Genomic DNA, 23,465 nt, shown 5'->3' on the forward strand with positions numbered 1-23,465 from the left:
ATGTTCTAATCTATAGAAAATCACAGTATTTTATTTCCTCTTTTCCAAAATGAAACATTTCTAGCTTTTCCATGAAGACAAAACTGCTCGCACGAGGTGCTGTTTCCAGATGACCAATTTGCACCCATTTCCACCAGGTCTATAATTAAAATGAGATCCCAGAGCCCCTCAGCCAGTCTCTGCAAAGTTCACACATTTAAATGTTCCCGTCAAAGCAAAACCAACGTCCAGAAGCTTGGCAGTAATTGGATCATGAAGTGCAAGCTCCCATGATTACATCAGGAGAGCTCTGCCAGGGCTTTACTAAATCAAAAGAAATAATCAGAGGGCTGGGAAAGGGAGCAGCTCTTCATTTAAATGTCATTAATTTCCTGTCCACTTGGCAGGCCCAGAAATGATGCACTTAAAGATGCAGAGGTGGCTTCTGGTTAGCACAGACTGCTGCTACAGCAAGAAAAACCCTTCAAAATCCACACAATGGAAAGAAGCAAAGTCCAGGCTTCAGTTGTCTGGGGTGTGCCTTGCTAAAGAAAATATGTAGCTGGCTGCTGTATTTTTTTATTCAGGTTGTAAAGTTGCTGCTCTGCTTTGAAAGTCTCTTGGATCAGCTGAGGTCCTTCACTTCTGGGCCAAGCAGTGCCATCCCACAAGGATGAGAGGAAGGAGATAAAGGCATTGATCATGGAATCACTGGATCACAGAATGGCCTGAGTTGGAAGGGACCTTAAAGATAATCTAGTTCCAGACCCCCTGCCATGGACAGGGACACCTTTCACTAGGCCTTGATGGCTGGCTGGACAGGCCCATGTGATGACCTAGAAGAGATGCAAAGGAGCAACCATATTCTTTTCTCTGGGGAGATCTAAGGTTGCTCAGGGAAGTTCTGGAGGTTTCCAGCTTATGCTGTGCTGGATGGAGGCCTTTCAGCTCTCACACTGGTGTTCAGGAGGATATTTGTCTAGAGGTTTCCTGCTGAAAAATAATTTTCCTAGCAAATACCTGGTATCCACAGGTTTATCCATGCTTGGCTATCACTGAGGTGATGCTTGTTTGTTTGTGTTTTCACCTGAACCAAGTCATACGTGGTGCTTTACAGGTGGTGATTCTTGGGGAGTTGGACAAAAATAGTGTGAGCCAACCTCTCTGTGCTACCTATCTGTGAAGGCCACAAGGCCCAAACCTCTGTGACCTTGACTTTGAGCTGAATTTACAGCTAATTTGACTTATCCAAGTGAGTAGCCTCATAGATTTGCATGGGAGGACTTGAGTGAATTTTGCAGTTATCACCAGGCAGTGCTGTTATATAGAACCCCAGAATGGTTTGGGTTGGAAGGGACCTTAAAGATCATCCCATTCCAACCCCCTGCCATGGGCAGGGACACCTTCCACTAGACCAGGTTGCTCTAAGTAACGTGGGGCTCATGCACACCTGGGTGGAATTGGTCATGGTGTCCAACATCTGATTCACCTTTACCTTTACAGAGGTCCAAGCCCTGGTTACCTCATTGTGGGATGTAGGTGCAGGGATACTGACCTGATCTCAGGAGCCCTAAAACTGTCCTTACCACAGCCCAAATTTATGTGGACATCTGAAGGACTGGGTATCTAAACCTGTTGGAGCAGGATAGACCAGGAATGTCCCGGGCTGCAACTGCCCCATCCCTGGAAGTGTTCAAGGCTGGGTTGGATGGGGCTTGGAGCAACCTGGGATAGTGGAAGGTGTCCCTGCCCATGGCAGAGTTTAGAACTGGATGATCTTTAAGGTCCCTTCAAACCCAAACCATTCCCTAATTCTTCTCTACATGGTGTAACTTCCCCAGAAGGATATTGTGGTTTTCCAGAGTTTTTCATGGCCACAGTTGAACACACTTTCTACTATGAGGAAAGTATTTTGTGTTTTTTTTTGTTTTTTTTTTTTTTTTTCATCAGGAAATCCCCTAAAATCCCATCAATTTTGGTTTGAAAGCAAAAACTAAGGGCGTAGCTGTAAGCAGAAGGTTCATTCATCTTAAAAGAAAAGAAAGAAATTCCAGTCAAATTAAATAATAAAAGAGGTGATAAAAGTCACCTGCTTTCTAACTCCAGGTTTCTGTTTCTTTTTAAATCAGATCAGTGTGTTAAAGATATTCAGTCTTGGATTTTTTGTGGAATTTTTGGGCCAGATATGTGTCTGCTTCTTATGGGAAGAAGGAAGCCAATCCAATCACTGTCATTTCATGATGCTGGATATCCCTTTTCACTATCCAGTCTCAGAGGAAGTAGATTTCCCTTGGGTTTTATAGGAGGGAAAATAAAAGCAGAAGACTTTCCTAAAGTTCCCCAGGAGATGAGGGAGAGGGCTGGGAGGATAAGCAGAATATCCCATCTATCCCTGCCCTCTGGCAGTTTGAAGCCATTCCCTGTGTCCTGTCCCTCCGGGCCCTTGTCCCAGGTCCCTCTCCAGCTCTCTTGGAGCCCTTTCACACACTGGAAGGGGCTCCAAGGTCTCCTTGGAACCTTCTCTTCTTGAGATTGCTGCAATTCCCAGCTGACCAAGCAGCAGGGCTCTTCTTGGAAGGATGTCCAGGTCCAGTGAGGAAGGACCTATTTTGGTGGTGGTTTATCTTGATGTTGCCAGAGACAGCAGGATGGTGCAAGGAGTTGGGCTGCAAGATCCCTGAATTAAGGATAAATATAAAAAACATACACATGGGCAAAATGGACAGTGGCTAATTTGGTTTCAAGAGTTCCAAACACCTCCATGCCCAAGAGCGAGTTCGGAATTTTGGGAACAGGCACGTCACACAGTGGAAATGCAGAGCTGATAAAGCTGGGTGAGTGAGAAGTGCAGCTCTTGGCAGAGCCAACTGCACTGCAAAACCTGGGACACATAAACAAGGAGCGTGGAAGAGGTTTATGAAACCTTGAGACAAGGGAGGACTTGGAGGAAACCTGGATAAAACTGCATGAATAACCCTGGGATGAGACACTAATGGAAAATCCAACGATAAAAGAGGTTTCTTATTTAAGGGTTACCCTAATTAAACACGAGCACTGATCTCACCACGGCATGAAAAGGATCAGATGGAAGTAGGAGCTGAGGAGTTGTTTGGTGCTGGACCAACATCTCCTGCTTCCCCCAAACTGGAAGCCCCTATAACCAAGACAGAGACTTTGCTGAAGGGGGAGAAAGAGGTCAAACCTCTAAAAAGTCCCTTCCAACTCAAACTGTTTTATGATTTTATGAAAATAAGTGGAGGGGCTTGCCCAGGGCTAAGCAGTGAGTCAGTGGTGGAGTCAGGGAGGGGGGCTGAGGTCTCTTGGCTCCTGCTGGTTGTCCCAACCTGGCTCAGGACCCACAGAGAAGCAGAGACAGTAAACAACTAATGGGGTTGGTGGTTTTTATTCCTTCCCTTTCATGACACTCTTGAGGGCTAAAACATACGAATGGACCTGGATCTTTTAACTGAAAGGTTGGTTGCTGCTCCAGAGATTCCACTTCGCTGAGGTTTGTAGGAGATTTTGGGAGATCCTCCCTAAAAACAAAATCAAGATATCCAGGAAACGTGCCTATTTTGTGGTTTTCCCATTGCTGTTCCCATTGTATGGTTGTGTGGAGAGTGAAGGCTGTTTTTTGACAAATCTTCCTGGTGTTTGGTGCAAGCCCAGGGGAACAGTAAAATGGCAAGCCCTGGCTGTCTCTGCTCCCAGCCTTTCCTTGGAGTTAGATAACAGCAGCAGCAGATAAGAGGAAAAGTGGTTCTTTAATTCAGTCAGAATTTCACTTAGTGTGAAGGAAAATGTCTAGTGAGAGAATTAGACTAAGCCAGGAAATTGCCTCTTAAACTTGAGCTCTCCTGTGCTAAAAGTATATTCAGCAGTTTGTATAAGTACGTATCTACATATCTGTCTTCCCCTACACCACCTTCAAATCCTGGCCTTCTAACAGTGTGGTGGCCAAGAAATTCTTTAAAACTCATAAAAACAAGGCAATGCAACCTATACAACTACACAGGGCGGACATTTTGCCAGGTCCCTGCCAATGTCAAATATTCCCAGCCTCTGAGGACACCTGAGGGCAACAGAGCCACAATCTCCACTTGTGGAGAGGTGCCCACCCAACCCATAGTGAACTCCATAGAGAGGGGTTTTGGCCAAGCAAGACCAAGATGATGCTTTAGGTGATCCATGACCTACTGGAGCCCAACACGTGGGTGAGAGGGGCTCAACCAAGGCTTTGCATTGAGCAGAAATCTTTTGGGAGACTGAGGAGGGATCAGACTCAAGAGTCTTACTCTTGTTGAAGACCTGGATCCCATTTCAGGGAAGAAAGCTCTATCTACCTTGTCACTCCTCTTATTTTTCCATCCCTGGGTGTTTGCTGGCGGGAAGAAATGTTCTTCCCATCTGGGCAGAAGGATCAGCACATGGGATATCCTTGTGGTTTGGGAAGATCTGCCATGAACAGCCCTTTCATGGCAAAGTGTTGCTGTACCTTCCCTGCAGTCAGGTGGATTCACATGAAAAGGGTAATTTGGCTTAATAAAAGACCTTTGGATGTTCCTGTATCATCCCAGCTGGGACCTGGCAAATAATTTTCTGTTCTGAGAGGGAGATACGTTCAGATATCTCCTCACAGCCTTTGTGGGGATCTTCCCAGTCTGCATCTCACTGACAGGTGGTCTCCTGACCCCACTACCAGCATCTCCTGAGGGATCCCTGCAGCTTTGTGCCACTCAGGCCAAGGAAATCAGACATGTGGCAAGCTGGTATTAAAACCTGGTCAACTTTCACACTGTTTCTCCACTTCAGGTTCCTGAGCTCAGGCAGCCTCTGGGGCATTCCATATCCAAAATGAGTGGTTTTGGTCAGTGATTTACATTTAATTTCTTCAATCCTTTGGCCCTCAGATGCTCCAGGTGGGAGATTCAGGATGTTTGTGGTCTTGCCTTCTTTTTTTTTTGTTTCTACTTATACTTGTTATGGAAGTCCAGGTGCTCTTATTTTCATTGGCACTAAAGCAGCTGTTTCCTGGGACTCTGGCATCTAGTTAAAGGTGGCACAGCCCAAGACAGGAGCTATGGGCTCTCTTCTGAGAAGTCCTGCTTCATGGCAGTCATCCAATCCTTTACTAGGCTCCTTTTCTGATTTGTTTTTAGGCTGAAAACTTCTCAGGTTTTAAGATGCCTCAGTATCTCTGTCATCCAATGCAAAGAAGTCCTGGTATGCTGAGAGCCAGAGATTGCTGCTGTCACACACACCTCAGGATTATTTATTTAATACTATAAACATGAAATGTTTCTTGCTAAGATAAATAATTATATCAGAAAAATAAGGATATGGTAGCATATCTTTGGCAGATCACACAGTCTGTGGCCAAGGATTATGCTGAACCTCAAGTAGGGATTTTATTGGTTTTTTTTTTTTAATTCTGTAATTTTTTACCATCACTTGTTTGAACTTTTAGCATACCCAATGTCCTGTGGACACCTCCACTAGGCTGAAAAGATGCTTCCAGGCAGCTTGTTGCAACCCCTGGGGCTAATGTAAAACCAGGGGACATTCTCCCTGCACCAAGCAAGGAAAGGTAAAGTGGAGCTTGCCTGTGAGCTGATGCTGAGATAGCAGTGCAGTATCTGAACAGGTAACACCCAATTACAACAGAACTGTGTTGACTTACACTTTCCCTTATCAGAAGAATCAGGTATTCATGTAAATCACAAAAGGGTTTGATGGATGCCAGTTCACTTCGAGCCCCACACCAAGGAACAAGAGCCTAGTTAAACAAAATGTATGTTGCCCTTATCTTTAAGCTGTGACTATTGCTATGAAATAAAAAACTATAAAAGAAAGTGCCTTATCGTGGGGGTTATAATTCTTTAATGTTCTCCAGAGGCTGTTCCTGTGCTGGAATCAGACCCTTGGGACCACTTGCTGAGCCCCACAGAAGTAATTTTCTCTCAGACAGATGATCTTTCCTTATCATGTGTTGCCTTGGCAATAAAAACAGGCTCTTTCTTGAGATGCATGTTTAGACTGAGCTGGATGAAAAAAAAAAAAAGAAAGGAAAAAAAGGGGCAGCTAAATTGGTCTTAATTCTGATGCTTCCCTGAAAGTAAACAATGAGGTCGAGGGACAATCTTCATTAGCCCCTCCTGGGCCTGGAAGTGTGGCATGGAAAGCACATGTGGAAAGGAGTCCTCAGACAGCTGTGCTGGAGCCTAGTTCCAAGCTCAGTCTGATGGCCAGGGATAATCAGAGTCTCTTATCACGTTTACTGGGAGATGGGTGATGCCAATAAAACCGAGTCAGGCTGAGTGCACTTAGTGGAGCCAAAAAGCTGGTTGTTAATAGATGCCTATGGCTCATGGCTTGGGAAAATCAGCTGGTCCCTCTCTCTCTTGAGGTGCTGGTGGGACCTCAGATTTGGGTTATTCATAGATTTCCTTTGGGGCACTGGAGATCCTGAGTTGTGCCATCAACAATGGGCATGATACACATAATTTTATTGGTATTTAGTCATATTATGCAGTGTACAGGTGCTCTTTTTGAGATCAAGACCTTACTAACATGACAACTGGAAGCTCCAAGGGTGACAGTAAAATCAAGCTGGTGCTTTGCACTATGGATATGCTGAGCCCTGACTTTGCCAAACATGAAAACCTGAAATCTATGACCTGTGACAGTGGGGGACTGTGTTCATACCTCCTTCCTCCAAACTGAAAGTAGTGGCAGTTAGGAGATATCAGCGGAAAAAGATGAGACCAAAGTGAGTTTGCAGTGAGTTTGCAGTGATTTTCCCATGATACACTCCCTCTGCCTCTAGAAAATAGCAAGTGATGGATATCCAGAACCAGATTTGATATAAAAGTGTTTAAATCCTTATCTTCACTTTATTTTTTCCTTTAGAAATGTCTGTGTATCTAAAGCCTTGTCTGCTTCTTCTGCATCCAAGTAGTTTAACAGCAATTTTACAGCTCCCTACAACACTCACCTTCTGTAGGACACAGTCCTGTCTTGGAGATCACAGAATCACAGAATATGCTGAGTTGGAAGGGACCCACAAAGATCATCAAGTCCAACCCTTAGCCCTGCACAGGACCATCCCCTTGAGCTCTGTCAGGCTTGGTGCTGTGACCACTGCCCTGGGGAGTCTGTTCAGTGCCCAACCACCCTCTGGGGGAAGGACCTTTTTCTAATATCCAACCTAAACCTCCCCTGACACAACTTCAGGGATCTTACAGCTTAAATAAATTTGTATCTTTCTATAACCTGATGATTTAAGCAGGTTAGTTGATCGATCAATACATAATGTAATAGAACCTTAAGATCCAGTATCAAAAGGACAGGACGCAGATGTGAATGGCAGGCAGTTTTCCAGCTGCTTGCTCTCCCTGCAGACTCCCAGACTCCAGTGAATGCCTCCCACATCTCCACAGCAATCACTTCCCCCGCCTGCTTTGGAGGGAGCCTCGGACACGGGGTCCTTGATCCAGCAATGTTGAAGGTCCTTCCTTGTGCCTGTGTGAGTCTGAGCATGTAAAACTCCTCAGGGCCAGGCTGCATCCCTCCATGATCCATATCCAGCAGAGCTGGGAGAGCTCTGGGTCTTATTTTGATGGAGGGGCCCCAATGTGAGCTGAGAGCAGGGATCCCCCTTCCCCCAGGCAGACTGGAGTGCCTGACACAGGTACTAATCACAGAATCATAGAAGGGTTTGGGTTGGAAGGGACTTTAAAACTCACCTGGTTCCAACTCCCTGCCATGGACAGGGACACCTTCCACTAGCCCAGGTTGCTCCAAGCCCTGTCCAACCTGGCCTTGAACATTTCCAGGGATGGGGCAGCCACAGTTTCTCTGGGCAACCTGTGCCAAGGCCTCACCACCCTCACAGGGGAGGATTTCCTCCTAAGGGCTGGGATTTTGGGAGGAAATCACTTTACACTTTCACCAGCTGCCTTCTCCTTTCCTTACTAATGCTCCCTAAGCCCACCATCACTTCTGAACCCCTAAACTCTAGTGAATACCCTTTATTACAGGGTGCACAACAAGTGGTGGAGACTTTAAACTGGTTTTGGAGAAAAATAGCAGGACTGCCCTTAAGGTACACCCCAGAAGGAGGCCAAGTAACCTCTGCAGAGGCTTTGCAGAATTATTTCCCATCTCTGAGGCCCTCATTTGTTGGAGCACACACCACCATTTGAACCTCCTTCCCATTTCACTGCAGCACTAGACCTGAAATCCTGTACCCAGGTGCAGAGACCTGGTGAACCCACGACATCAACCTGCAAAAAGGGGACCAGGAAAGCAGCTGGTGGAGAAGAGTAGTGGCCTGTGAGTGTGTGACCATCAGAATGGGAGGGGGCTCAGCTGCAGGTGTGCAAATACAGCTCATCCCTGAGAGCTGGGAACACAGGGATGCTGCCTTTACCTCTTGACCTCTTGCTACCTGCCTTGAGCATCCACATGCTCTGAGTTCAGGCATGTCCCAGCCAGCCTGGATGGGTCCCACACCACAGGGAATGACACTTCTACTTGGGAGCCCTGCAGTGGGATGCTACTTCCCCAAAAACCACATTTCCACCCATCCCCACAGAAATAGTCACCTGGATGCATCTACACCCAGCACAGGATTTTGTGCCAGCACATCTCCATCATCTGGGCAGCTTGTGGAGCTACTGCTCACAGAGGGTCAGGTCAGAACCCCTCTCAAACAGATTTAGATTCCATAAAACCTGTGGTCTAACACATCTAGTGAGTCTCCCACCACCTCATATTTGTTGCAGAAACATCCTTCATCATGCTGGTCGAGGTAGTTTTTCTCAGCATCCTCTGCCAGCGGTGCTCCATGTGTCACTCAGCAGCCAAAAAACTCACAGGAGCTCATGGCCCATCTCACTCCCTCTCTGCCTTTCATGCTTGTAGCTTCTGTGGCCTCCTTGCTTTATTTCTCTGGCAAGGGACGTAAAAATAGCTCCTGCAAAAATTATTTATTTTGTATTAATAGCTCAGAGTCAAAGCCTCAGCAGACACTGGGGATAAACAGGATCACTCAAAATACAGTTGTTTGAAATCAGAGCTTTGCTCTGACCCTGGGATTTTTAACCAAAGCCAGGAAAACTGTGTATATAGAACCCCTTATTATTTCCCTCCGTTAATCCACAGTACAACAAGCCTTGCTTGTAGCCAAAGGACTTTGCCCAGTGTGATTAAGGCAACATTTCATTCAGGCAGTTGCACATTTGGTTGTATAGGTGGTCGAGATGTAAAATAATCCTCCCTATCTGACTAATAACCCCCTTTGCACTTCCAATGCAATTTGTATCCAAGCACATCCCACTTCTCCTCAGCCATTCCTCTCCTTTCATTCGCCTGCTCAAAAAGGATATTTTTAAGTGCAGGCAGCTGCTGAGTGAAAAACTGTGTTTTGGAATAAGTTTTCCGGGTTTGTTTTCTTGAGAAAGAAAGAAAACCAGTACTTTTGGTTTTTTGGTTTTCTGATTTCCCTTCCTCTTTCTTTTGTTTTCTTTTACTCCCTGTCCTGCACACTCAGTTTCCAGATAAAAGGAAGAAAAAGGGGAAATAAAACAACAAGTGAGTTTATGTTTTGCTCTGTCTTCACCGTGGTTTTCCTCTCTTCTCTTTTTTCCCCCCAAATAACAGAAATATTCCCAGCTGAGAATTAGGGCACCTCAGCTCATTTAAATCATTGAGAGCATTAATGAATCCAGCTCCAACTTGCTACTGATGGATTAAATAAAGGGGAGGAATAGTTGATGCAGGGGTTAATATGGACCTTGAGAAACCCAGATTCAAGTTCACGAACTTCTTTACTGACTCTGGATCATCTTGTGGCTACTTTTTGTTGTGTTTCTTTGTGAAATGGGGGTGTCAGCTCACGCCCCAAGAGCAGCACAAGGGAACCCTTGCAGGATATTGCACCCTGACAGTGCAGGCAAAGCAGAGACAATCAGGCAGGGTTGCTCTGATAAAGGTACCCCAAATTTTCCCCCTTTGCAAAACTTCATTATTCCATCTTTAGGTCACAATTTAAAAGGCTTTCAAGGGGTGGGCACTGGCTTTGCCGGACACTCCCTCCACCCTGCAGCATCTCTGAGGAAATCAGATCCAGGCTGAGCCTTCATGCTCTCTACAGCCCTTGGAAAGCCTCAGCTTGAGGCTTCCCCTGCCCCAGCCCCGCTGTTATAATCACACATTGTTCCCGGTCGCTGCCTCGTCGTGTAACAGCACTTGGAAAATGTCAAATGTGGGAGTCCGGCAGCCTTAGGTTGGAGCAAAAAAACTCCCAAACATATTTGGAGGGCTGCCAGCACTTTGCAAACCCTCTGCAAACTCAGATAAGGGGCGACCTTGCAGCCTTGCAGGGTAGGCCAGGAGTTTATAAACCTTCCATTTGCTTGGGTTGAGCTTTCTCAATATTGTGATCATCCCGTCCCTTCCCAGCATCTCCCGGTGCCGAGGGGTGGGAAGGCAGCAGGCGAAAGCAGGGGCTGCTGGTGATGGTGATGGAGACATCAGTGTCCAAGGTGCAAGAACCCTCTGGAGATGTGATGTCCTGAGCTGGTGGGGGCAGAATCCCCCCCTCCCCGTGCTCAGAGAGGCAGAGGCTGCCTGGGGCTGGATCTGCCACAACCACGTGAGCAAACCCAGTACCCAGAGCTGGAGGTTACAGACGTTGTCCCAAAAAAACCCCTCCTTCTGGATTTGCAGCAAAAGATGTTCCTAAAAACGTGGCTGGGGAAGGGTGGCGAGGAGGAGGGGGAGGTAGGGTCGAGTTTGGGCCTTCATTTTGAACCATAACGAAATCTAAACATTTTGAAATTCTTCCCCAAATGACAAATAATGTCAAATACTGAGATAGCACCGGGCTGGATTTGAGCCGTGAGGCACCTTCTTATAGTCCTGACTTCTGATAAAAAGGATGGAACAGAGTCAGGAAAACTTTCCTCTCCTTCCCCTCATTATTTTTCTTTTTTTTTTTTTTTTTTTTGCAGCCTCAGTGAAATCAGCAATGTCTCCTGAAATGTTCCAGTTTGGCTGGGAGAGCCTTTCCCAGCAGGAAATGTTTCCCTCTGGGTTTTCCTGGCCAGCTCTGGCTGACTGCACGTTCCCATCCCGCTACTGTCAGGCTGAAGGTCCAGCCTGGGCACGGCAGCCCAGATCAGGGTGGGCAAAGATCCCCTGTCCCCACAAAAATCAGCTCTCAGGGGGATGATACCTGAATCCCCATTAATTAACAGGGTTAATTAGCTCAGAGGCAGCACAGTAGCTGTGTAAGTGAAGGATGTGTGTCCTTAAGACAGTGTTATTAATATTTTTTCCCCTCTTTTCTCATTTGCTTTAAACTTGAAACTTTCTGGAAAAACTTTGTAGGTAAGTTAATCAATATTTATACATTTTTGGTCCATGAATAATTCACAAGTCCCATCCCTACTGCATAGCTCTATGTGGCTGGATTATTTCCCACCCATCCATATATCTTCTACTGAATTCAGGCTCTTTTGGGGACTGTTTGCAGTTTGTTTCTTACCTGCAAACATATTTGTCTTGTCTCCAGGTCAAATAAATCCTACAAAAATGTCAGCTGCATGAATTACCTGTGAACTATTTACCCTCTGCTTTGCACCTGGGAGCCCCTGAGCTCCCCAATGCACCTGAAACACCACAAAAGTGTGGGGGTAAAGCAGGATAAATGGCTAGAAAAGCATCCAGGAGGATTCTTTCACCTTTTTTATAGTATCAAGAGCTGTTTTCCTGGGTGAATTCTCAGCTCCCAAACCTAAGGAAGCTCGATGCTTTCATGGGAAAAAATACTCTCAGCTCTCTTTTGGCAAGCTGGACTTTTCCTAGTTGTCCTCAGTCTATGTCAGTGAATGAGTTTGTTGTTTGGCTCCTGAATTTGAAGAAAAATCCTGCTGTTATTATGGTTTTTATCTTCCTGTTTCTTTTTCCACTGTTCCCTGTGGATGGCTCAGTGTCTCAGCCCTCTTTGGGCAAAGTGCACACAGGGATAATAAACCCCAGCCTATTGGGACATGGAAACAGCTCCTTCCTTACTTTCCTTTCAGGAAAAGGTGTAGAAAAGACCTATATCCTCTAACTCCAGATCCCCATGTGCTGTCAACCTGAGGGAGGGAGATGATGCAGATTAAGGACACAAATACCCCAAGTTATGGTTTTTAATACTCTTGAGGATGGCAAGTCCATCCTGACTCCAGGTTAACCATGGAGGGTCTCCAAAGGGAAGGGACCATCTCCAGTCAGACCTGGCTGCAGACACCTGTTTGTCCCCTTGTCCAAATCATCCTGTCTTGTCACCCTTTTTTATTTTCTTCTTTCTCCTCCCTTTTTTTCTTGTCTGCCCTCTGTGGAGCATTCAGCAGTTAATATCCTTCTGCCTCCAATTGTGCTTGGAGAGGTGTAACGTTTGATAAGCCCCATTTAACTTGGCTGTACTACATTGTTTAAATAATTCAAATACAGATTGGCCCTTTAGAAGGATTTCTGCTCTATTGACCCTGCTGGTCATGAGTTACCAGGAAGTCAGGGAGGGGCTTCTAGAGCTGAAAGCCTGGAAAAAAAAAAATCAATTCCAACTCTTTAGTGCCCCAATCACACCCCATTATTCCTGGGTAATTGCAGACCTGCTTTGCTGTTAACTCTTTGGGAACAATACAGCCTTTGATGGGAAGAGGGGAAGCAAGAAGGGTTTTCTTCTCCAGCAGGGTCCTAATCTGCATGGACAGTGTCATGTCCTTATCACTAGGGTTTGGATGAATAATTATTTACAGGTAGAAGTGTCAAATTGCTTGGCAGGTTGTTTATTTTTCCCCCCTTCCTTCTTAATACCTGGTTTGCTGGAGGTTGTTTGAACTGCAGAATTCATAACACTTTTTTTTTTTCTGCTTGTATCTCTCTTTCTCTGTGCATTGAGTCATCAGGAATAAGGATGGGATCCTATAGTATGGTTAGTCTTTATTAGTGCTTGCCTTTCACACAGGGTCCCCACCAGTTCCCTTTGCTGCACAGAGATGTGGCAAATCCTACTCAAGAAGTTGTGGAAGAGTAAGAAAATAAGTGGTCATGTAGGAGTAGGACAATGCAGCCAAATGGTTGGTCCTGAGCACATGATGTCTTCACTGCACCAGGTTCAGAAGGAGTTTACTCTGGTCCCACAGACCCATGAGCAGCTGTAGTCCATCTTTTGAAGGAATCCAGGTTTTTAGGCACAGTTGGATCTGAGGGGGGAAATCCAACAGGCTCAAAACATAGACTGGAATGTGGTGATGCTTCAGAAATGAACTAATTCAATCCCAAAAAGATGTTCCTGATTCTTTGACAGTTAAAGGAACCCAAAATTTTGCTCACCTATAAATACCAGTTCATTGTCAAATAAGAAGACAGATGTCCTTTGTCTTCTGCACTGTCCTTAGCAGGTGAAACCTGCTCTGACAAGAAGGGGTTTGTGATCCTGGTGCCTTTGGCTTGTGAGACCCATGGAGCCAAGCCTGGGAGATTTCATTAATTGGGTTAGGAACCCAAATGCAAGTATAAATAATACCCCAAATCCCACCTCTCAGGTGGTGCCTTCTGTTTTCATTCAAGCTTCTTCAGCTCATGCTCCTCCTTCTTGACGTGAGGTCAACAGGACAGGACCCAGGGCTAGAGACTTCTCAGGACATGATGCACAAAAAATCCATCCTTCCTTCCTGGTACAGGAAGGCTAAAAGTCATCCACCCTGTCATCCAGTCCAATCTGGCCTGGGGCAAAAGCCACAGCCTCACCCTGTCACTCAAAGTGGCTCCTGGAGTGGCACTGGTGGAGGAGATGCCAACCTGGGTGGAAAACATCAGGGAACTGACCACAGTTGTTGAGGCAGCCCAGTCTCCACCCCTTTTACAAATGGGCACCTTATCACTGGGCACTGTTTTTCCAGAAACAGGGGACAGAGGACAGGGAGGGGCAGCATCATCCTCCACTCCGGGTCACCACACCAGAAGTTGCTCAGAGTCCATTCCTAGGATGGATGGGATTCTTGGCCAATCTGATCCTCCTGGGAGGCCACTCCAGAGCCTCAGTCCTCTGTAGGAGCCATCTTCTAATACCCAGCTTCTAATTTCCCAGGCTCACATGTGTCTTACAGCACTGCAGCATCACTGGTACCTTCCTGAAAGGTCTTTTTGTTATCTGTCTACATTTGATTGACTTGTTGATCCAGGCTGTGCATTTCAGGTATAGACAAGGATTAGGAGACATCTCAGGGTAAGGAACGAAGCCATGTCCATCCTGGTCAGCTTAATTAACAACACTTAATGCAGCAGGGGATGTTTTCCTGGAGTATCTGTCACCAGTGTCTTGCAGGGGATGTTACAGAGCACGAGTCTAAATTTGGTGTGCTAAGTTGTCCTTGGGAAATGTCACTGTCTCCTCCCTGGAGGAAAGAGAGCATTGAAAAGAGAGGCTTATGGAGGCCCTACAGACACTCTCTGGTTAATTTAACTGGCTAAACTAACAAGAGCCTGAAAACCTTCCTCAGGCTGATGCCACAAGACAGGAACACACTTCTCTGCACAGCACAGAGACTGAAACACCCAACAGGAAGGGAGGAGGGACATGACACTTGGGGACACGGTGTAGTGGTGGACCTGGCAGTGCTGGGTTAATGGTTGGACTCAAAGAATCCTAGACTCACAGAATATGCTGAGTTGGAAGGGATGCACAAGGATCATTGAGTCCAGCTCTTAGTCCTGCACAGGACTATCCCCATGTGCCTGAGAGTATCATCCATGATCTTAGAGGGCTTTTCCAGCCTTAACAATTCCATGATTCTATAATTCTGGGATGGTTGATCTTGCCATGGAGACACGAAGTTCCAACTCAGGATATTCTGTGATTCTGTGAAGTTGGGGTAAATCCCACCTGCTGGGAGCAGCAGCACAGACACTTGCCTGTGATATTTTGTGTCCCCAGGGTGTGTCTGATTAGCTCTGTGCTGTTCAGACAGACACCATCCCATTACAGATGTGTACAGCAGTAGAGGAACCACGGCCATGGGCAGCTCAGGGAAACTGTGGAATAACCACCAAACAGCACCTGAAATGTGAAACAGAGTGAAGAGGAAGCAGTGTCTGCAATAATATTTCAGGGCCACTGATTCAAACTTTTAAGGCATTTTAATGAGATTAGATGCTTGGCTCCCACTGGAAAGAGATGTCTTCAGATGCAAGTACCAAAACAAATTCCCTAAGCATTTTGGAAAACCCTGGATGCTGAGTGAGGGGATGGTATCCTAACTGGAGTTCACAGGAGCCTTATCCCCAACTCTGGTCACTCTAAAGAGACTCCCAGGACCCTGGTTTTAGACAAAGCAGAGCTATGTTCCCCTCCTCCCCCTTCCCTGACCTGCAAAGGGTTAAAGGGTGGGGGAACCGTTTGATTAATAGATGTCGTGTGAACATGCACATTTGCCTGTGACTGCATTCCTGGGGCTTTGGGCCCGGTGATAAGCTGGGACCAAAGTCCTCTGGCTCTGGGCAAGGAGAGCAAACAGGGCCCCAATGGAGCAGTTATTAATCCCAGCCTTGCATCTCCCAGGGCTGTCTCTCAGCAACGGGGCTCCCTGGAAGCCTTTCACACACCAATCGATACAAGTTGCCTCTCCCCTTGCCCTTTCCATCCTCATCCCCCTCCTCCTCTGTGCTCACCATGGTCTCCTTCTGTGCCAGGACCTCCAGCTCTGGGACCCTTTCCCATCAGCAGCACCGGAAGGAGAGGATGATATTCCCATTGGGGTGATGGAAACCACCCCCAGCACCCAAACTGCTCTTGTAGTTGTCCCACCCTGTGTCCCCTGTGGGTCTTGCTGTGGTGGAGAAGGAATTTGTTGAACCAAAAAAGGAGAATTCACCAGTAATATACCCATATACACTCTTCTGCACCCATGGAAGAATGTGTTCTGAGAGCCATTGCTTTCCTTCAAAACACATTTATAAAATGAGCACACCTGGTTTAGAATTTCTTTGGGTGCAAATTGTCTTTTTCCCTCAGGGCAGCTTCGACTTGATCCAAGACACAAGTTGTCTTTTCGACTCCAAACTTTGACACAGGGATACTGATTGAGAATGAAACTCCTTTCCCTCCCTGAAAAGCAAAAAAACCCAAAACAACCTGGACTTTTCAGCTTGCTTGTGTTCAGATAGAACATGGTCAGACTTGCCAACAGGCTTACACGAGGGAGTATTTTTAGTGGCAGTGACTGCTGCATGGAGGATTTCTCCTTGCTCCAGTTTGGGGGGGGGGGGCAAAAAGTAGATTTCTGGCTGCTGATATCTCTCCCAACCCCACAGCTGCTCTCAGGAGGCTGGTGGTGATGCTCAGACTGGGAGGTGTCTCCTCCAGCAAAATCGATTTCTTGAGATGGGCCAAGACATTCAATGATGGCTTTGGGAAGATTGGACTCCAGTCACTTTACAGATTCATCTCAGGGCAGGAGATAGGACAAGGGGTGATGGTTTCAAACTAAAAGAAGGTTGATTTGGGTTAGGTATAAGACAGAAATTTTTTATGATGAGAGCGGTGAGGCCCTGGCACAGGTTGCCCAGAGAAGCTGTGGCTGCCCCACCCCTGGAAGTGTCCAAGACCAGGTTGGATGGGGCTTGGAGTAACCTGGGATAGTGCAAGGTTCCCTGCTCATGGCAGGGGGGTTGGAATTGGATGATTTTTAAGGTCTCTTCCAACCCAAACGATTCCTTGATTCTCTCAAGAGAGAAGCTCTGGCCCAATCCCAATTCCAATTCTCAGTTTGCTGCTGTATGAAAACTAGATGTTTTTGAGGCATGCCAAGCCCATCACTTCCAAAATGAAATCAGCTTTTTAAGCCAGACTGTTTTCTGCAAAGAATTCAATTCCTGATTTCATAATAAATAATGTAAAACCCCTCTACCATGACAGAGCATCATAATGGATCTATCTGTATTCACATCTATGCAGGCAGAGATCATGGAAAGAGATTACCTGCAGGTGACAACACTTTTACTCTGTAGAAGCCTGATTCATGTCTGAATCATTTTTAATCCTTGAGGAGAGAAACTGGGATCACACCACAGCTTGCTCCAAGCTCCTCCCTTTCCATATCTCCCTCAGAAGATGTTGTGTTGCAGGGGTGCCAGGACCACCGAGCTGAGAGTTTTGAGGAAAGGAAACAAGATGCTTCAACATTTGATTATGAACAAGAAGCCACAACCCTTGTGTCTTGTCCTGGATTGTCAGGGAGAAACATTAAAATGAAATGTCCAAAGTGTAAAAGGTGATCCCTGTACTGAGAAACCAAGAATAAAATGCCTGATTTGGACTGTAAATGTCTTCAAAGCTATAAGGTGAGAAATGTGATAAGTTTGAACAGAAATTCCATCCAACACTGATAATTTTTACAGGATTCACTGAAACAAGTACATTTTCATATAAAAGTGTAATAACAACATCAGCAACAACAACAATAATAGCTAAACAAGCTGGCTTTCTATCTTAAAAAAATAGATTAAAGAATACTCTAAATATTCCCAGCAGCCTCAAGTTAGGCTTCTATCTGTGGTAAGGTCAGGATCCTGTAAGGGTGGGTTCCTCGCTCCATAAGGGTCAATTCCATAAGGGTGGGATCTAAGCCATCTTCAACATGCCATCTACACTCTCCAGAGTTTACCCTCATAGCTCCTTTCCCAACATGTGTGATGTAAATAGTCTTGTATCTTGCTTCAAAATAAAATCCATGGGGGTTTTTTTCCATGTAAACAGACCTACAATGGGTGTAGGTGACCAGTCACCACTGTAGGTGATGGTCTGAGGTCTTTTGTGGACCATAAACCTCTGATGTGGAGGGAACACACAAGTACATCTGGTGGAAAAAAAAAAAAGGAAAGGGAAAATCAAAGTCTACCTTGAAAGAAGGTCCATGGTAACAACTCCATGTTTAAAATGGATGGGAGCAACTGTCTTCTCAGTTTGAGGCCTCCCTGTGCTGTCAGCAGGGAATGGAGGGAGGGATTGATCTTGCAGGATCAGACACCTGCACTGGGTACATACATTGGAGGGGTCTCCATAGGCTCCAGGTGCATGAGCTGGGTGCAAAATCACTGGAGATCCAGCCCATGAAGGCAGAGGAGAAGATTAACTCAACCTAATCCAGGCACCAGGTTTAGGTCAGACTCGGGGTATTGTAGAATTGTAGAATATCCTGTGATGGAAAAGACCCACAAGGATCATCAAAGTCCATATACCACTTAATCTCCAGCTGATGGACAGAGTCACCTGTATTTCCTTTGCCTTCCAGCCCCATGTGGGCACCTTGGATGCTCTAGTGCATCTTCAGTGAGGAAAACCCTCTTAAACCCTAAATGTGGGTTCCTGGAACTTCCAGTTGAATCTCATCCATATCTTTGCAGAAAGAGGAACACTGTGCATTTTGCTGCAACTGAAGGAGATCTTGCCATGGATTTTGTGCTGGGGGAGGTGAAGGGTGTTCAATGAAGACCCCAGTACCCCCACAGCCATATCAATAAGGAAATCCCATTGGCTTCAGAAGGTCTTTGAGGATCTGGTCTGGAGACTCTTGTGTTTCATAACTATTCTTACCAAAGCACTTCCAAAATGGATGGTTGGACTTGATGAGCTTGGAGGTCTTTTCCAACCTTAATGATTCTCTGATTCCCTGAAAAAAACAGCACTGGACATCTGCGAGAACCTGGGACCAGCCCCAGGCTGTCCTGCTTCCTGAAATTCAGGATTTACCTCACATCCCCTCTCCCTGGGTCTCTGAAGCCTGTTCCCCAGTCCCCAGCCATGTCTCCAGATAACACAACACAGCTTCCACCTTTCAAAGCCAGATCTGGGAAGCAATGAGGTCAGGGAATGGGAACAGCACAGCACTGAGGTTGTATTAACTGTAGTTTGAGCTCTTGGGCAGCTTTGATCATTTCAACACAGAAACACCTTCCTCTTGTGGGCTGCAGAGCCCCCCTTCTTCAAGTAGTCTTGAGTGGATTCTCCTGGAAGACAGGGGCTCTTATTTTCTTGAAGGGATGTTGTTTTTCCTTGCTTGGAATAGTTCTTTCTTCATGGGAAATTTCATGCAGAATCTGTGGTCATTAAAGATTTCCCCATTGGAATGGAGGTGTTAGTCCATTGGTAATGAATTTCTCCTGTGAACATCTCCCTGGAGTTTCCATACAAAGCCAGACCTCTTCTCCTTCTCTGTCCTGGAGGTGATCAGTGCTGTCAGACTGCAGGCTCTAATCCAGCACAGGGGATGCAGACTGTGACCCATGTTTTGCTTCAGGCAATGGTAGACAAGAGGCAGAAACCTCCAGGGGATGAGAATTTCCTGGAGGATATTGAGTTTTGAGGGAATATGGGCCAGCCTCTGAAATCTTCATCTTGTTTCACTCAAAACCGGGTTAGACAGGGCTTGGAGCAACCTGGTCTAGTGGGAGGTGTCCCTACCCATGGCAGGGGGTTGGAAAGAGAAGATCTTTCAGGTTCTTTCCAACCCAACACATCCCATGACTCTATGACTCAGAGGAAGCCTTTAGAACTTGGGACCTCTTTCTGGAAAACTGTTGGTCCCTCACAGGGACAGCTCTACAAAGCAATGTAACCCAGGGCACAAACTGTACCCCTGACCGTCCTGATGAGCAAGGGGGGCTTGAACCTTCATCCCTCTCTTTTTCCAAATGGAGAGGACCTTCTCTCCTTCCTTATACACCCAAGAACTAAAGCCAGGCACTTTGACAAGGAAGTACCCTCCAACCGTCAGAAACCAAGTTTGGGCTGGATCCTTCCACACTCACAAGAGTTTCCAGTGCTGCTGACATGGGAGGCTGTTGGTCACCATCAGTTTATTAAGACAAAGAGAGTATAGGAAGGATGGAGATGCAAGAGTCAGAGCCCCTTACGTGACAGGGTCTCCTCCACAATCTTCCACCTTCAGCAGCTTTCCCTGGACATCTTCACAATCATGTAGATGATGGGCCTCTGTTCTAATTTTTTTGCACTCTTCAATGTTTTGGGTTGTGCTTCCACCTTTGGACAACAACGAAATGGTCCCTAAGTGTCCAGAGGGGTAAGAAAGTCCACTAGTTTGGGAAAAAGAGAAAGATTCTAATCAGAAGTTCATCAGAAGAAAAATGTGTAAGAAAGCTTTGTTGAAAAGGAATTTTTTGTTTGTTTGGAAGTCTTTACTTCTGATGGAACAGAAGGGCAATCTGTGAAGCTTTTCAGCCAGATTTGTTTGTCCACCACTGGAGTTTCATGCTTTCTACCCCTATAATGTGCAACATCCTCATAGCTCTGCTCCACCTCTGAGGACTTAGGTAAAAGCAGCATCAATTCTCCAGCATAAAACCCATTCTCTGCCTTTACACTGGGGCTGATCTTGCACCAGCTGCCTTGTGGCAGCTCTGAACCCCTCGTATTCCCACAGAGAGAAAGGCCACGGCTGGTTCCTGAGGCCTATCCTGGGACCAATCTGGCCATCCCAGATTTTCTCTGCGACACAAGGTCTTTGCAGGGTTGCAGGGTTTCTCTAGGACCCGTCTGCCCAATGGATGCAGTGTCTGCACTAAAAAAAGCCCTTCCAGCCCGGAGCCGGGCCAGCACGTCCGCTGGAAAAATGACATAACCCCGGCACGTAATCTGGAGTTCCTCCTCTGGGGCAACCGTGTGAGAGGAGATCAAAGGGCAGCACAGGAAAGTGAGAGCAGAGCCCACAGAGAGAAAAACACCCTCACCAGCCAACCAGGGGAATAATCACAGCCTTCAGTGGGATTTGGGAGTTCCCACTCACAGGAGAGATGGAGACAGACATCCTCCTCTGGCTCCGGGCACCCGGCTGGGTGCGGGCATGGAATCCTTCTCCATGCCTCTCCCATTTTATCTTTCAGTGTGGGACAGCAGATTGAGACAAGATTCAGCTGTTCTTGTGCCTGTTCAAGTCCCATGGAAGGGATGTTCTTGACCCATAAGAACTTGGGAGACTGTGGTTACCCACAGCAGTGCCAGCAGCATCCCCTCCCCTGTGTTCCCCAGCTGACAGTCTTAAGCTGTGCCAGGGGAGGTTTAGGTTTAGGTTAGACATTGAGAAGAGGTTCTCAGGGAGGTGGGGGGGTCATCATCCCTGCAGGTATCTAAGAAGAGACTGGATGTGGCACTTAATACCCAGACAGGGTGGTGTTAGGTCAAAGGTTGGACCCGATGATCTCAGAGGTCTTTTTCAACCTAGTTGATTCTGTGATTCTGTGACTTCCCACCCTCCCTGACTTCAGAGCACCTGGGGAAAATACAGATGGATGAGGCAGTGGGAGGGAGGTGAAACAGCAAGGAAAATCCGTGAAAATCCGTGGGTCCCATGCCAGGAGTGGTGGTGCTGAGGGATCTGTGCTTGCACACAGAGCCTGGTGCAGTCTGGCAGGCTGGATCCTTTCCATCCTTCATCCTTGCTCCCCATCCCTACAGCCATGGGAAATTTGCTACCACATCCACCCCCACTCCACATCCTCCCACTCCAGCTTCGTCTGCCCACTGGTGCCCACACTGAGGGATCTGTGTTGCCCAGGGTTTGTGGTTTCTGACCCCTGACTTGCTCGTTGCCACTGGAATTCCCTATCACTCCAGTGACTCAGCTGACAGAAAGGGAGACAATGGCATTTTACATCAGCCCAGGCTATCAGGAGCCTGCCTTATCTGAGCTGTGTTTTTCTATTAGTCTAACACTCCATTGTGCATCCCTTTATCAGCTGCAATGTTGATGTAATGCTGGCTTGGAAGTGGTTTCTGCATCCTAGCACTGAGACAGCTCACTTTTATTTCTGGGGGGGGGGGAAAGGGGAGGGTGCGAGAGGAGTGTTTATCAGGATTCTCAGGAGATAGGAGCCCTTCTCCAGCACGGAGCAGGGAGGGAGGGCTGGCTGGGTGGTGGTGGGGGGCTACCAGCCCAAATTGAGCAGGCTGTTTTCAGCCAGTAATTTAATGAACATAATTTCTGCTCCTCCCCTCCAGACAGTATTTTTAATCAAAGCATTCGCTTGTCAGGATAAATGTCCTCTCTGGTTCCTTCTGTAAGTCCCAGAAGGTGCAGACCTGGCTTTCTGCAGCAGGATTGGCCCAGCTGGTGGTGGCAGAGTGAGCCCTAACTTTTTCCCTAGTGAGGCTCATCCCTAATAGTACTTTCCTGGGCGGGTATTCACTGGCTGATCACGAATTGAGCTCAGAGGGTCTTTTCCTCCCCATTTTTTTGGTTTGGGTTGCTTTTTTTTAATTTTTGTTTGAGTTTATTGTTTGCTTGTTTGTTTTTGTCTTTTTTGGGGGGAAGGGAGGGAGGTTGGTTTGGTTTTTTCCACATCTCTAGACATTTATTCTCAAAAATGGCCAGTCAGCAACTTGGCATTCCTAAGTAGTCAATGGCTTAAAATAATTCTGAGATTGGATAGGGAGGAAAAATGGAGCTACCTACACGAAGCAACATTAGGATGTGGCCTCATAGGTTTTGCTTCCTAAGGTTTAAACCCTCAGGACCCACCTCCATGACAGTAAAAGGGACAGAGTCACTTCAGCTGTTACACAGGAAGAGAGAAGCACATTGAATTTATGTCCATGCAGCAACATGAGGTATACGGCCAGGTAGGATTAAGTGTGTTGGATTTAGTCTGTCCAGCTGTAGATTTAGTCTACCCAGCTGTAGCAAGAGCAACAATGAGGTTGTCAACCCTCAGTACAAAACATCTGGAGCCACACCTGAGCATCATCCTTGAGTATTGTGGCTTAGTGTCACTCAGCTACCCCAGCCCACATGGTGACCACCCTTTGGCCGAAGTCAGCAGCATCAGCATTTTCAATCCCCTGTAACTCCCTCTTGGAGCAGTCTCTGGTGTGAGACCAGCACCCACCAGATGCTCTCTGCACCTTCTGTAATGGGATTTCGTGCTTTTCCTTTCTGACTTTATGCACGGGGGCAGGATCAGAAGAAGTTTGCAGGCACATGTGCCAGATTGGGTTTCCATTGCTTAGAATCACAGAAACATTGAATGGTTTGGGTTGGAAGGAACCTTAAAGATCGTCTCATTCCAAACCCCTGCCAAGGGCAGGGACCCTTCCACTATCCCAGGTTGCTCCAAGCCCCATCCAGCCTGGCCTTGGACACTTCCAGGGATGGGACAGCCACAGCTTCCCTAAGCAACCTGTGCCAGGGCCTCCACCCTCACAGGGAAGAGTTTTTTTCCTAAAATCTGATCTAAACCTACTTTCTTTCAGTTTGAAGTCATTTCCCCTTGTCCTGTCACTCCAAGCTCTTGTAAATAGTCTCTCTCCATCTTCCTTGTAGCTTCCCTTCAGGTACTGGAGGGCCCAACAAGATCATCCCAAACCCTTCTCTTTTCCAGGCTGAACAAGCTCAATTTTCACAGCCTTTCCTCATAGC

At 46.7% G+C, this 23,465-nt stretch overlaps 1 long non-coding RNA gene across 1 annotated transcript in view; it reads right to left on the reverse strand.

The window, feature by feature from the left end:
- The window catches only part of LOC127482349 (uncharacterized), a 91,388-nt gene extending 68,146 nt beyond the window's left edge, over nt 1-23,242 (reverse strand). The window contains exon 1 of the long non-coding RNA XR_007908526.1: nt 23,138-23,242. This is a non-coding gene — a long non-coding RNA (uncharacterized LOC127482349). The remainder of the gene's footprint in view (nt 1-23,137) is intronic.
- Nucleotides 23,243-23,465: the final 223 nt, after the last annotated feature.

Source organism: Manacus candei, unplaced genomic scaffold (assembly GCF_025592945.1).
Source record: "Manacus candei isolate 608988 ecotype Guabito, Panama unplaced genomic scaffold, ASM2559294v1 h1tg000007l, whole genome shotgun sequence".
NCBI classification, from domain to species: Eukaryota; Metazoa; Chordata; class Aves; order Passeriformes; family Pipridae; genus Manacus; species Manacus candei.